The sequence below is a fragment of the Euprymna scolopes genome, chromosome 13 (assembly GCF_053919585.1).
Source record: "Euprymna scolopes isolate OS-2025 chromosome 13, ASM5391958v1, whole genome shotgun sequence".
Taxonomy (NCBI): Eukaryota; Metazoa; Mollusca; class Cephalopoda; order Sepiida; family Sepiolidae; genus Euprymna; species Euprymna scolopes.
In genome coordinates this window covers 122,483,977-122,496,530 of record NC_136494.1, presented here as the reverse complement: position 1 = coordinate 122,496,530, position 12,554 = coordinate 122,483,977, and positions in this window count along the sequence as shown.

The following is a 12,554-nucleotide window of genomic DNA, read 5'->3' as shown; positions in this document are numbered from 1 at the left end:
GAGAGAGAAAGAGAGAGGGAAATTAATCATGAACAAAACAGCTTATTTAAAATCATCTCAACGTTATCGTAATTAAATAATAAATCATGAGTTGATCAAAGTGATTCTTTAACCTTTGCAAAATGATGATTAACACAAATCCAAAATAAATGTGTTACTTGATCCTCTTGCTTATCAATAAACTCATATTTTATTGCTTTAATGTGATTTTCATCTACCATAATAAAAAAGAAGGTAGGCGCTGCCGTCATCTTTTACTTTGTGATCAGTTATATAAGCCTTCCAAAAATAGGTCAGGTTTCAAAATTGTACTTGGATGAAAAGGTGTCGGTCCTACAATGCAAATGTATTAGCTTTTGAAGTTTGCCCTGAAGCAATGGATCAAATCCTTAAACAGACAAGGGGTGGGGCCAACCAAGCACTCGAGTTGCAATAAGGACCCTTTTAGTTACTTAAAACATGCCCAGCTAGCAAAACTTCTGATCATTTAACATGCACACCTCTCCCTAACACACACACACACACACACACACACACACACACACACACACACACACATATATATATATACAGCATAATAATGTTGACACACCGGTTCTCGCCACATCACCAAGTTAAACAACGATGAGCCTGGCTGGTACCAGATAGGAGACTATTTGGAAATGTTAGGCGCTGTACATACCGCGCCTAGACGTAGACATTTCCACGTTGCTATCTGGAGGCCCGTTTAATTCACTGAGAGAGTTGCATCCCCAGTCTTCTTTAAGACATGTACCTAGGAGGAGGTAATCTCTGATGTAAAACCGGAGGTCAACTGTCTGCTCTGTACTATGGCAGCTATTACACCGACAAAGATTAGCAGTTGTACCAAAAGTGTGGTTGGTTCTGAACAAAGACTTCAACACTATAAACAAATCACCTATGTAGATTTCCGAGCACCTATAAGCATAAAGGTGGCCTAATGGATAATCTATAGAGTTCCGGTTAGATTGTTTCACTCAGAAAAAAAACACAAGCAAACTAAATTATGAATTTAGAAAAAAAACAAACAAACAAACTAAATTATGATTTTCGAAAAAAAAAAACAAGCAAACTAAATTATGAATTTAGAAAAGAAACGAGCAAACTAAATTATAAATTTAGAAAAAAAAATAACAAATTTAGTTATGAATTTAGAGAAAAAAAAAAAAAACTAAATTATGAATTTAGAAAAAAAAACAGGTAAACTAAAAAATGAATTTAGAACAAAAAACTGACAAATTAAATTATGAATTTAGAAAAAAAACAAGCAAACTAAATTTTTATTTTAGAAAAAAAACAAGCAAACTAAATTATGAATTTAGAAAAAAAATTAAATTATGAATTTAGAAAAAAAACTTATAAACTAAATTATGAAGTTAGGAAAAAAACAAGCAAACTAAATTATGAATTTAGAAAAAAAACAAGCAAACTAAATCATAAATCTAGAAAAAAAATAAATTATTAATTTAGAAAAAAACAAACTAAATTATGAATTTAGAAAAACAAACGAACAGACTAAATTATAAATTTAGAAAAAAAAATTATGAATTTAGAAAAAAAAAACTAAATTATGAATTTAGAAAAAAACAATAAAACTAAATTATTAATTTAGAAAAAAAACAAGAAAACTAAATTATGAATTTAGAAAAAAAAACTAAATTATGAATTTAGAAAAACAAACGAACAGACTAAATTATAAATTTAGAAAAAAAAATTATGAAATTAGAAAAAAAACGTAATTATGATTTTAGAAAAAAACAATCAAACTAAATTATTAATTTAGAAAAAAAAACAAGAAAACTAAATTATGAATTTAGAAAAAACAAACTAAATTATAAATTTAGAAAAAAAAACAAACAAACTAAATTATAAATTTAGAAAAAAATAAATAAATTATGAATTTTGCAAAAAAAACTAAATTATGAATTTAGAAAAAATAAACAAACAAACTAAATTATGAATTTAGAAAAAAATAAATAAATTATGAATTTAGAAAAAAAACTAAATTATGAATTTAGAAAAAAACAAACAAACTAAATTATGAATTTAGGAAAAAAAATAAGCAAAATAAATTATGAATTTAGAAAAAAACACAAGCAAACTAAATTATGAATTTAGAAAACAAATAAACAAACAAACAAACTAACTAAATTATGAATTTAGAAAAAAAACTAAGTAAGTAAATTATGAATTTAGAAAAAAAAAAATAAATTATGATTTTAGAAAAAAAAATAAGCAAACTAAATCATGAATTATGAAAAAAAACAAGCAAACAATATTATGAATTTAGAAAAAAAAACAAACAAACGTAATTATGAATTTAGAAAAAAAACTAACAAATTAAATTATGAATTTCGAAAACAAAACTAACAATTTAAATTATGAATTTAGAAAAAAAACAAACAAACTAAATTATGATTTTAAAAAAAAAACAAGCAAACTAAATTATGAATTTAGAAAAAAATTATTAATTTAGAAAAAAAAACAAACTAAATTATGAATTTAGAAAAAAAAATTATTAATTTAGAAAAAAACAAACTAAATTATGAATTTAGAAAAAAAACAAAACAAACTAAATTATGAATTTAGAAAACAAACAAACAAACAAAATTATGAATTTAGAAAAAACAAACAAACAAACAAACTAAATTATGAATTTAAAAAAAACAAAACTAAGTTATGAATTTAGAAAAACAAACAAACAAACTAAATTATGAATTTAGAAAAAAAACTAACAAATTAAATTATGAATTTAGAAAACAAAACAAACAATTTAAATTATGAATTTAGAAAAAAACAAACAAACTAAATTATGATTTTAGAAAAAAAACAAGCAAACTAAATTATAAATTTAGAAAAAAAAATTATTAATTAAGAAAAAAACAAACTAAATTATGAATTTAAAAAAAAATTATGAATTTAGAAAAAAACAAACTAAATTATGAATTTAGAAAAACAAACAAACAAACTAAATTATGAATTTAGAAAACAAACAAACAAACAAAATTATGAATTTAGAAAAAACAAACAAACAAACAAACAAACAAACAAACTAAATTATGAATTTAAAAAAAACAAAACTAAGTTATGAATTTAGAAAAACAAACAAACAAACTAAATTATGAATTTAGAAAAAACAAACAAACAAACAAACAAACTAAATTATGAATTCAGAAAACAAACAAACAAACTAAAGTATGTATTTAGGAAAAAAACAAACAAACTAAATTATGAATTTAGAAAAAAAAACAACAAAAAAAGAAAAACACGTTTTCTTCAAAACGTACAGCCCAAAAGCAACATCATTAAAAAAAATTATGTTGTCTTTTAAAAAAAATTTTTTTTTTAATTACATTTTCACCCCAAACAAGGCACATTGCCACTTTGGTGTAGGGGGCTACTATCAGGGGCAACAACTACTGGAGTACTATGTAGGGATTTGAGCAGCAAGATGTCGGTTCACGTTGCACTTGAACTTCTGCATGTCAGTACAGTTGGGGAAGCAGGGACCTGGAATGGAATTCCAAAGCCTAGCGGTTCTGGGGAAGAAACTACTGGAGTAGAAAGATTTTTTACATCTAGGGATCTCTATTGTGTGGGTGTGGGATTTAGCTGCCTGTTGGGTTTGTCGAGGGTGTTTACGTCGTGGGGCACAAGTGCTTGCAGTTCGCCAGAGCATTCACCATTGAAATACTTGTAGAACAGGCAGAGGGATGCAACATTTCATCGATGGGACTGAGGCTGAAGCTTAGATGTCAGTTCAGGACCTATCAGATTGGCGACTCTCTTTTGAACCTTGTCTAGTAGCGAGAGACTAGTAGCAGATTCATCAGTCCAAATATGACAACAATACTCCATACATGGGCGAATGGTGGCCTTATAGAGGTACTGGACACTTTCGGGTGTTAGTAGTTTTCTAGCACAGTAGAGAGAGTCTACCTTCTTTGCAGCGGTCCTGGCAGTGCTTTCAATGTAATTTTTCCAACTCATGTTTCCTGTGAATATTAGGCCAAGGGGTTTGAAATATGTACTCTCGAATAAAGAGTTATTGGCAATTGCTATTCGTGGCAAAGAAGGTTTCTTGTAATTATTGAAGGAAACAAGTTTAGTCTTAGCAGCATTGAATGTGACCAACCATTTTTGTCCCCATTCCACTACTGATTGGAGGTCATCCTCTAGTGTTTCTGTCATTTCTTTAGATATGTGTTCAGTTGTTTGCCTGTCATGTCTGTTATAGAGCGTGGTGTCATTAGCACATATACCCATCCCAATTTTGCCGGGGAGCTCATTTATGAATATTAAGAACAATAGAGGTCCAAGGATAGACCCTTGAGGCACTCCCACATGTATATCATATTGTTTAGATGTACGACCGTCGAGGACAACCTGGATTTTTCTCTTATCTAAGAAGGATTTAATTAAGTATTTTACCAGAGATACCGTATGATCTAATTTTCCTGAGGAGTCCCTAATGCTATACCCTGTCAAAAGCTTTTGATATATCTTGAGCTACCGCTCTGCCCTCCCCACTTTGTCCAGTGAATGGTATATACATTCAGAGATTACAGTTAGGATATCTGATATGGAATGGGCTTGTCTAAATCCATATTGCTGGTCAGTCAGAAGTTTAGCATCTGTAAGGTGATGGACTAGAGCATGGTTAATTAAGGTCTCAAATATTTTGGCAAAAAGAGGGAGAAGTCTAATGGAGCGAAAATTTGATGGGTCAGTTCTTTCGCCAGAATTCTTGAATACTGGTACCACAGAAGCAGTTTTCCAACAGCCTGGAAAGCAAGATTCATTAAGGCATTTGCTGTAGAGTTTGGAGAGAACTGGAGCTACTTCGGCTGAGCACTTTTTTAATAGCACAGCTGGGATGAGATCGGGTTCACATACTTTTGAAGTGTCAAGGTTTTTTATGGTAGCATGCACCTTAGCAGGGGCGATTTTTAGATCGTCTAGCATGGCGTCTGTCTGCAAAGGAAAGTCAAGTAGGGGGTCGTTGATAGGGTTCAATGTGGAGTTTGAGGCAAACCGACTGTCAAGCATGTTAGCCTTCTCGGTTGCTGAGCAAACACTCCCGTGATTGTTGATTAGTGGGGGAATTGTTGATTGCCCATTATTTACTACACTGTCGTAGATTTTCCGGAAGTCACGAGTTCCTAATTTTTGTGCTTCGATGTGTTTTTTAGTGGTTTCAGTAAATTCTTTCTTAACTGTTGCTATTTCTTTCTTAACGTTACTTCAAGCTTCTATATACTTCTTTTTGTTTGAACTGGACTTATGTCGGTTAAATCTGCGGTATGCATGCTGCCTTTGAGCAATCGCAGTTGCGCAAATAGAAGTAAACCATTGGGGAGAGTGCGGCTTGCTATAAGATTTTCGCATGGGAACATGTGCTTCGATTGCTGTTTTGAACCATTCAGTGGTCTCATTTACGCACTGTTCAACAGGAAGAGAAAAAATATTTCCCCATGGGGCATCTCTGATAAGATTTCTTGATGGCTTCCCAGTCAGCCTTTTTATAATATCTCGTTGTTTTGAGCAGTGGCTCTTCAGTTTTGGCTTTACAGTTTAGGGTGATTTCTACCATTATCACTGCATGATCAGCGTTCCCAAGTGGGCTGTTTGAAATTTACAAGTTACAATCATCAGGAACTGTGGTCAAAAACAGATCTAAAAGTGATGCGTGTTTTCTTGCTGGTCAGGGAAATGGGTTGGAGACGAAACCGTTTGTGATAGGGAGTGAGATATGGAGAAGCTATGTGTTGTGCTGCCTGCTGCGTCTGTGTAAGTAGAGATCCTATTTATTAAAAAAGAAGGATAGAAGATGATAACATACTACGAACATTAAATTAGTGTAACTATATACTAATAATTTTACGTTCGTAGGATGTTATCACCTTATATCCTGTTTTTTAGTAAATAGGGTCTCCTGATTGAATAATTTATAATCTGGAAACTGTGATACACATACTATAGTATTAATATAATGATTCTATTTAAAATTCAAGCGTGACAAATTAATTGACGGACATAGAACACTTTTTTATGGATTCACATGGGCACATCCAAAAGTGCTATTTTACACTGAAACCTGACGTACAGACAAACATTCTATTTCAAAACTAAGCTTATGACGAGGAGGCCTTCTTATAGATATCCTAGTAATACAGATCTCAAAACCTTCACCAATTCACGGTAACGTCTTGGCCGGCCGCCTTACAATTCAGTCCTGTAAATATGGTCTATTTTTCTATCTAAATAAATGTCTATACAAGCTGTGATCTTTACTCCTCCCTACACTGACATTTCGAAAGAAATTGGGCCAAAATGCCAATTAAGAAATATTTGGTAAAATACTTAAAAATAATTAATAGTCCCACATGAAAGAATAACAGAACTGAAAAAAAAAAGTCCTAATAGAAATAAATCATAAAATAAATAAACAAATAAAATAAAAATAAGCTCTTCATTTTATTCATGCTAATGCGGTTGGCAATGGTTCTGGTAATCTAAAAGCCAATGGTCGCGGCTTTGAAAGGTGCAAGACAACCCAGAACATGATATTAGCTTTCCTCATCCGTACGTGTTGAAAGCGCATCTAATTTTATGAGACTCTCACGAGAGAAGCTGGATCAAGCATAAAGCAAAAGACAAATGCTCATATATGTAGGTGTTCCTTTAAATATATGTGTGCGTTCTCGCTTACATACAAACAATCATACATATATATATATATATATATATATATATATATATATATATATATATATATATATATATACACACACACAACTATATATATATATATATATATATATATATATATATATATATATATATATATATAACTACTTCATTTATTCACATAAATTTAATATACGAAAGTATAGATTTATGCGTAAACTTATTAAAGTATTTACTTCAAAAGTGCTCAATACGTAAGTAGAGCTAGTTAGTAAGTACTTACTTACTATATATATATATATTATATACAAGTCACTTTGTGTGTGTGTGTGTGTGTGTGTGTGTGTGTGTGTGTGAGAGAGAGAGAGAGAGAGAAGTCCATTCCTCATAGTTTCCAAAACGGCTGAGCCTATCTTTTGCAAATTTCACACAAAGGTAATTTATATTTCTGGCAGTGTTCTTAGATATCTTTTCTGCAGAAATTCATCCGATAAGTATTAAAAAAAAAAAACGATCTCAAATATAGTCTTGCTTCTTTTATAGATAATAACATTTTTACAGGGGAATATTTCACGTTACACTGGTGTAACGTAAAACATTCTGCTGTAAAAATTCTTAAGAAGAAAGACTATTTTTAAGATCGCTAAGCCCAGATATCAGCTGTCGTGATGTTGTAAACAAGCACAGACGGAATTTGATGAAAGACATTATCAGTATTATTTAAAAAAAATAAAATGTACGAATAAGTCCACCGAGCAAATTACTCCTCGTAGTATATAATATTCAATAGAGGCTTGATTCCATAATAACTATGCAATCTGCATAAATTAAAATATTATGTTTAAGCGTACTGTACGACTGTAATAGTAATAATTAGTAATGGAAATTCAGTAAATTTGTTAACTTATATGGAACGGCTCATCAAGAACTTGTTTACGTAAGACTTTAAAACAACCATATTGTAGTCAGCTGGAAAGCAGGAAAACGGAAGACAATTCCATAGGCGTGCAGTTCTAAGAAAGAAGCTTTGTTCATGGAATCTACATTTAGGTTAGGATACAAATAAAAGGGTGGGGAGAATTATTGATAGTGTTTTCTGTAAGATGGGTGTTTCTTGTGAAAGTTTGGTGAGAGGGGGATCATAGATTGGAGCTCAGTCGAGCACTTTCAATGAAAATAGCGATAAAGCAGAAACAAACTCGCAACATCTCTTTTGTGAGAAAGAGGTTGCAGAGAAGAGAAAAGGACATCCCCTACGAGGTTACAAAATCTATTTTGAACTCTATAAAGGCAGGATAAGTCCTTTTTAGCAGCTGCTGTCCAGATGTGGCAACAGTACTCTATCCTTGAACGTACCTGGCTCTTATATAGATAGAGAATTGCATCAGCAGTGAGATATCTACTGGATCGATAGAAGGATGCCTCCATTTTTCCAGCGGCCTTGGCAACAGATTTAATGTATGTGTTCCATTTCAGATCAGGAGTAAAGGTCAAGCCCAGAAGCTTGTCAAAACTTGAGGCCTCCCCAAGACGAGAGCCATTCATTTCAATTGATGCCAGATCGGTATAGAGCATTGACGATGTAAAGATAAAAGCTTGTTTTTAGAAGCATTAAAAGTAACAAACCACCTCTTTCCCCATTGTACCACTTGCTTAAAATCAGAGGAGAGAGAATCAGAGAGAACTTGGTCGTTTACGGTCTTAGATGTGCTACCACAGATAGTAGTGTCATCAACATAAATGTCTACAAATGATATAAGGATGTGATTTCAAAGATCATTAATATAGATCAGGAAGAGAGTTGGACCCCTATAGGACTCCAGTATCAATAATATGAGCTTCTGATTTCTGCCCATCAACAACTACTTTTATGAACGTATCAGAGAAAAATGATTTAATAACTGAGAAGACATTTCCAGCTATACCATAGCTGAAGATCTTGTGAAGTAAACCTTTATGCCATACTCTGTCATAGGCCTTTGATATGTCAAGAGCAATTGCCCTAGAAAGGTAGCCTCCATCAAAAGATTCGCTAATCCTATGAGATATAACTGTAAGCACATCTGCTGTAGATCTAGCAGAACGGAAACCATATTGAGTGTCACTAAGAAGGTTATTTCTGCTGAGATGGTTTATTACTTCTCTATTAAACACAGATTCCAGCAACTTACTCATGACACATGGGAGACTTATTGGCCTGTACTGAGAGGGAGATGAGCGATCACCTGAATTCTTTAATACAGGGCATACTGATGAGATTTTCCAAGGTGATGGGAAGCAATTCTCCTTAAGACAACGTTTAAACAGTTTTGTAAGTATGAGCGGTAAATATGGTTGAAGTTTTTTGAGTACTATAATTGGAATACCGTCAAGGCCGGTTGCTTTACTGGAATCCAGGTTTTTGATTAGTTTGGCAACATCACATACATATATTTGTATATCACATAGCGTGATTTCTAATACAGGAGAAAATATTGGGGGTTGGCGGCTTTGGTTGCATAGGGTAGAATAAGCTGCAAAGTTCTTGGCAAAGAGTTTGGCTTTGCTGACGAGATTACCTTAAGTCCATTGATGATAGTTGGGATAGAGCACATGCTTCTGTTTAGGATTCTGTTTGCTATTTGCCAGAACTGGTGGAAACTAAGTCGCTGATCAGCTACTTTGGACTTAATGGACTGAGCATACAGCTCTCTTGCGTTCTTTATTACTTTTTTACAGTAGTTGCTGGCAATCCTGAAAGCGGCTTTAGTCTCAGTACATCTATTACGTTGGAAGCAATGGAAAAGGTGATTTCTGTGCACAATGGCAGCAGCACATTCTGGAGAGAATCACGGCTGGCTATTAGGCTTTTGCTGGAACGTTTTCGAAGGTATGAAACAGTCTATATCAACAATTAACCATTCCATCAGGTCTAATACTATAGAGGGCACATCTTTTTTAAACATGGAACGCAGAGGTATATCTGAAATAAATGTATGGTAGCTATCCCAGTCAGCCATCAATATCGATATGCTGTACGATGGAGAGGTACATCTGAGGACTTATTACATTTAATTTTCATCTTAACTGATACAACAGAGTAGTCGGAAGATCCAAGTGGAGACAGAACGGAAGCTGAACACAGTTCAGGGCAAGTTGAAAAGTCTAGGAGACTTGCATACTGGCAATCAGTATCGGGCACATGGATGGGTTTGTAAACAATCTGAGTGAGGTCATAAGCAACGGAGAAATCATGACAGAACCTCCCCTCACCATCGGTCTTGTTTGAATGAGTTAACCATTCCACATTGTGAACATTGAAGTCTCAACAGACATGAATATTAGCTGAAGGATAAGCAGATAGGATGGTGTCAATTTTCTCAGATATGCTTTTAAAGATAGTAACTCTGCTGTTGTGGGGGCGATCGAGAACAAATATAAACGCAATAGTTTGAGCAAGTGGAACTCGGAAGAACATATAGGGTAAATTAGGATCTTCTCTGGAGATGTCATTACCATATGGAAAACCATCTTTAATATAGGCACATATTTCATGCCCATGTCGATCTTGGGGTCAGATTTGGAAGTTAAGTTAAAGTATCCTTTAATTACAGACTCATCTAGGGAAATAGTGTATCCAATGCCAGTTTGCTCTGGAATAATAGGTCTGGTTTAGTCTCCTGTAATTGGGTTTCAACCTCTAGAATGTAGACCCCTGATGTTGGAGAAGGAGACATGGTAGTGGGGGGTCTAAGTTGGAAGTTGGAGATCCGGGTTTAATCGTGTATTTTTATTGAAACTTGTCATGATGGAGTTTTGGAATTTGTGGACTAGGTCGACAGACTTGCTTGGAGCAGGGCAGAGAAGGAAAGTAAGAGAGAAATAGAAATGAAGAAATATTTTTTTTGTAGCACATGAAATGGTAAGGCCGTAACAATTAGCCACTAATATGGCATCGGGAGGCGCCACCAGAAGCTACTGCATGGTCCAGAATCCATTCACCAAATGGCAATACAGCAGCCACAATACTTTGCACCTGCTGATAGGACAGCTTCCTTAGTGGTTAATCCACTATCGGGAGAATAACGTCAGTCAGCCCATATAAAACGTTTACCTCCAGCACCCTTACTAGTGACATGGCTACAAGGATAGATATAGAAACAGAAAATTTCCGACATCTCTAGCGGCTGTTCACGCAAAATACTGCCAACCTAAAATATATATATTTCTTCTCCCTTTGTCAGAAAAATCACTTATTAAAAAATGAGGACTGAGTGACAAATAAATAGAAGCGAAAGTAATGGGAGCTGCCGATAATGCATCCACAATGAATTGTCTATTCTGGATTAAAAAAAATTAAGTATTGTACTTAATAAAAGTCCATTCAGCGTGTTTAAGGGAATGTATAAATCATAATAATTACACTGAGCTTCTTAAGGATTGGTATATACTATATTTCCACAGAAATATATTATATATATATATATATATATATATATATATATATATATATATATATATATATATATATATATATATATGGAGAGAATTTGAATGCCTACCAGAGTAAACTTAAATGCTTACTAGATACTATTTTACTATTTTCGAGTGTTTTAGGTCTTTCTTTATGGGGGTTTGTCAGTAGAACCTGGCATGAGGCTACTATACCTTCAGACATTAGTGTTTCATCCTTTCGGGAATTATCAGTGCAGGGTGTTACGATTAACGCCAGTATATATATATATATATATATATATATATATATATATATATATATATATATATATATATATATAGTGAATAAATGACAAACGACTATATTCCAAAGTTTATGATGTTGACCATCTTATAATTTATTCCTTCAATTCAGTTGACATTTATTATTCATAGTGTGTTTTATGAATTAAACTACGACTTATTTTTAGGTAATGTTTAGCCCGTGCGCTGTGTCCTACAGAAAATACATTAGCTTGGTACAGGATTCGTTCTCAAATAAATGATCCTGGAAATATCTTAACTCAACCATGTGGGAAGTACTACTCAGTGATTAGAAGAGAGAATTTCTCAATACGTTGCTTGCAATATTTATAATCTCAAATTGTATTCATTTAGATCTTCCTAAACAAACAAATCATATTTTTAACGGACAAGATTATGTACTTCACAATCAGCGTATCGTATATTCTATCAAGTTGTTAACAGTAGAGTTCAGAGTTGATGACACGACTAATTTGTACAAGTAAAAATGCAGGATTTTTTGAATCATGATCTGTCCTAAATATTTTAATATTCTTCTCTCGTACTACAAGACTTTAAAATTATCTCTCCGTAACCTGCTTCAGCCACTGTACTAACATGTAAATATTTAAGGGTAATGTGAACTTAACTCTTTATATGCTACACAATTTACAGAAACCGCTTAGGTATTACTGGCAATTTACCTAGTTTTAAGTGAAGCTGATTAAAAAAACAACTTTTTTCTTAACTTATTATTATAATTTCACTCACTAGGAGTAGTAATAAAAGCCATCTTCAAATATTTATTCGAGAACAACTTGTGGTGTTATCTGGAGTCTGAGTGACAACAAGTCTCCTCAGATTTCCAGTATTCTCCACCACTTTCGATAACCTTTGCAGATGAATTTGCATTATCGCAACACCGCTTACCATTGATTTCTCGTTGGCAGCGATCATTGGTCTTCACTGCAATTTGGGTGGCAATAAACCCCCGATCATCTTTGCACTTATTCAGTGGAGGTCTGGATAGGGCTTTCCCTCTTCTGTCTTTCCATCCTCCTTAACCCTCCTCACTTATTTGGTGTGGTGCCATACTCATGTACACACAAAGGAGCCAGGCGCGGGTA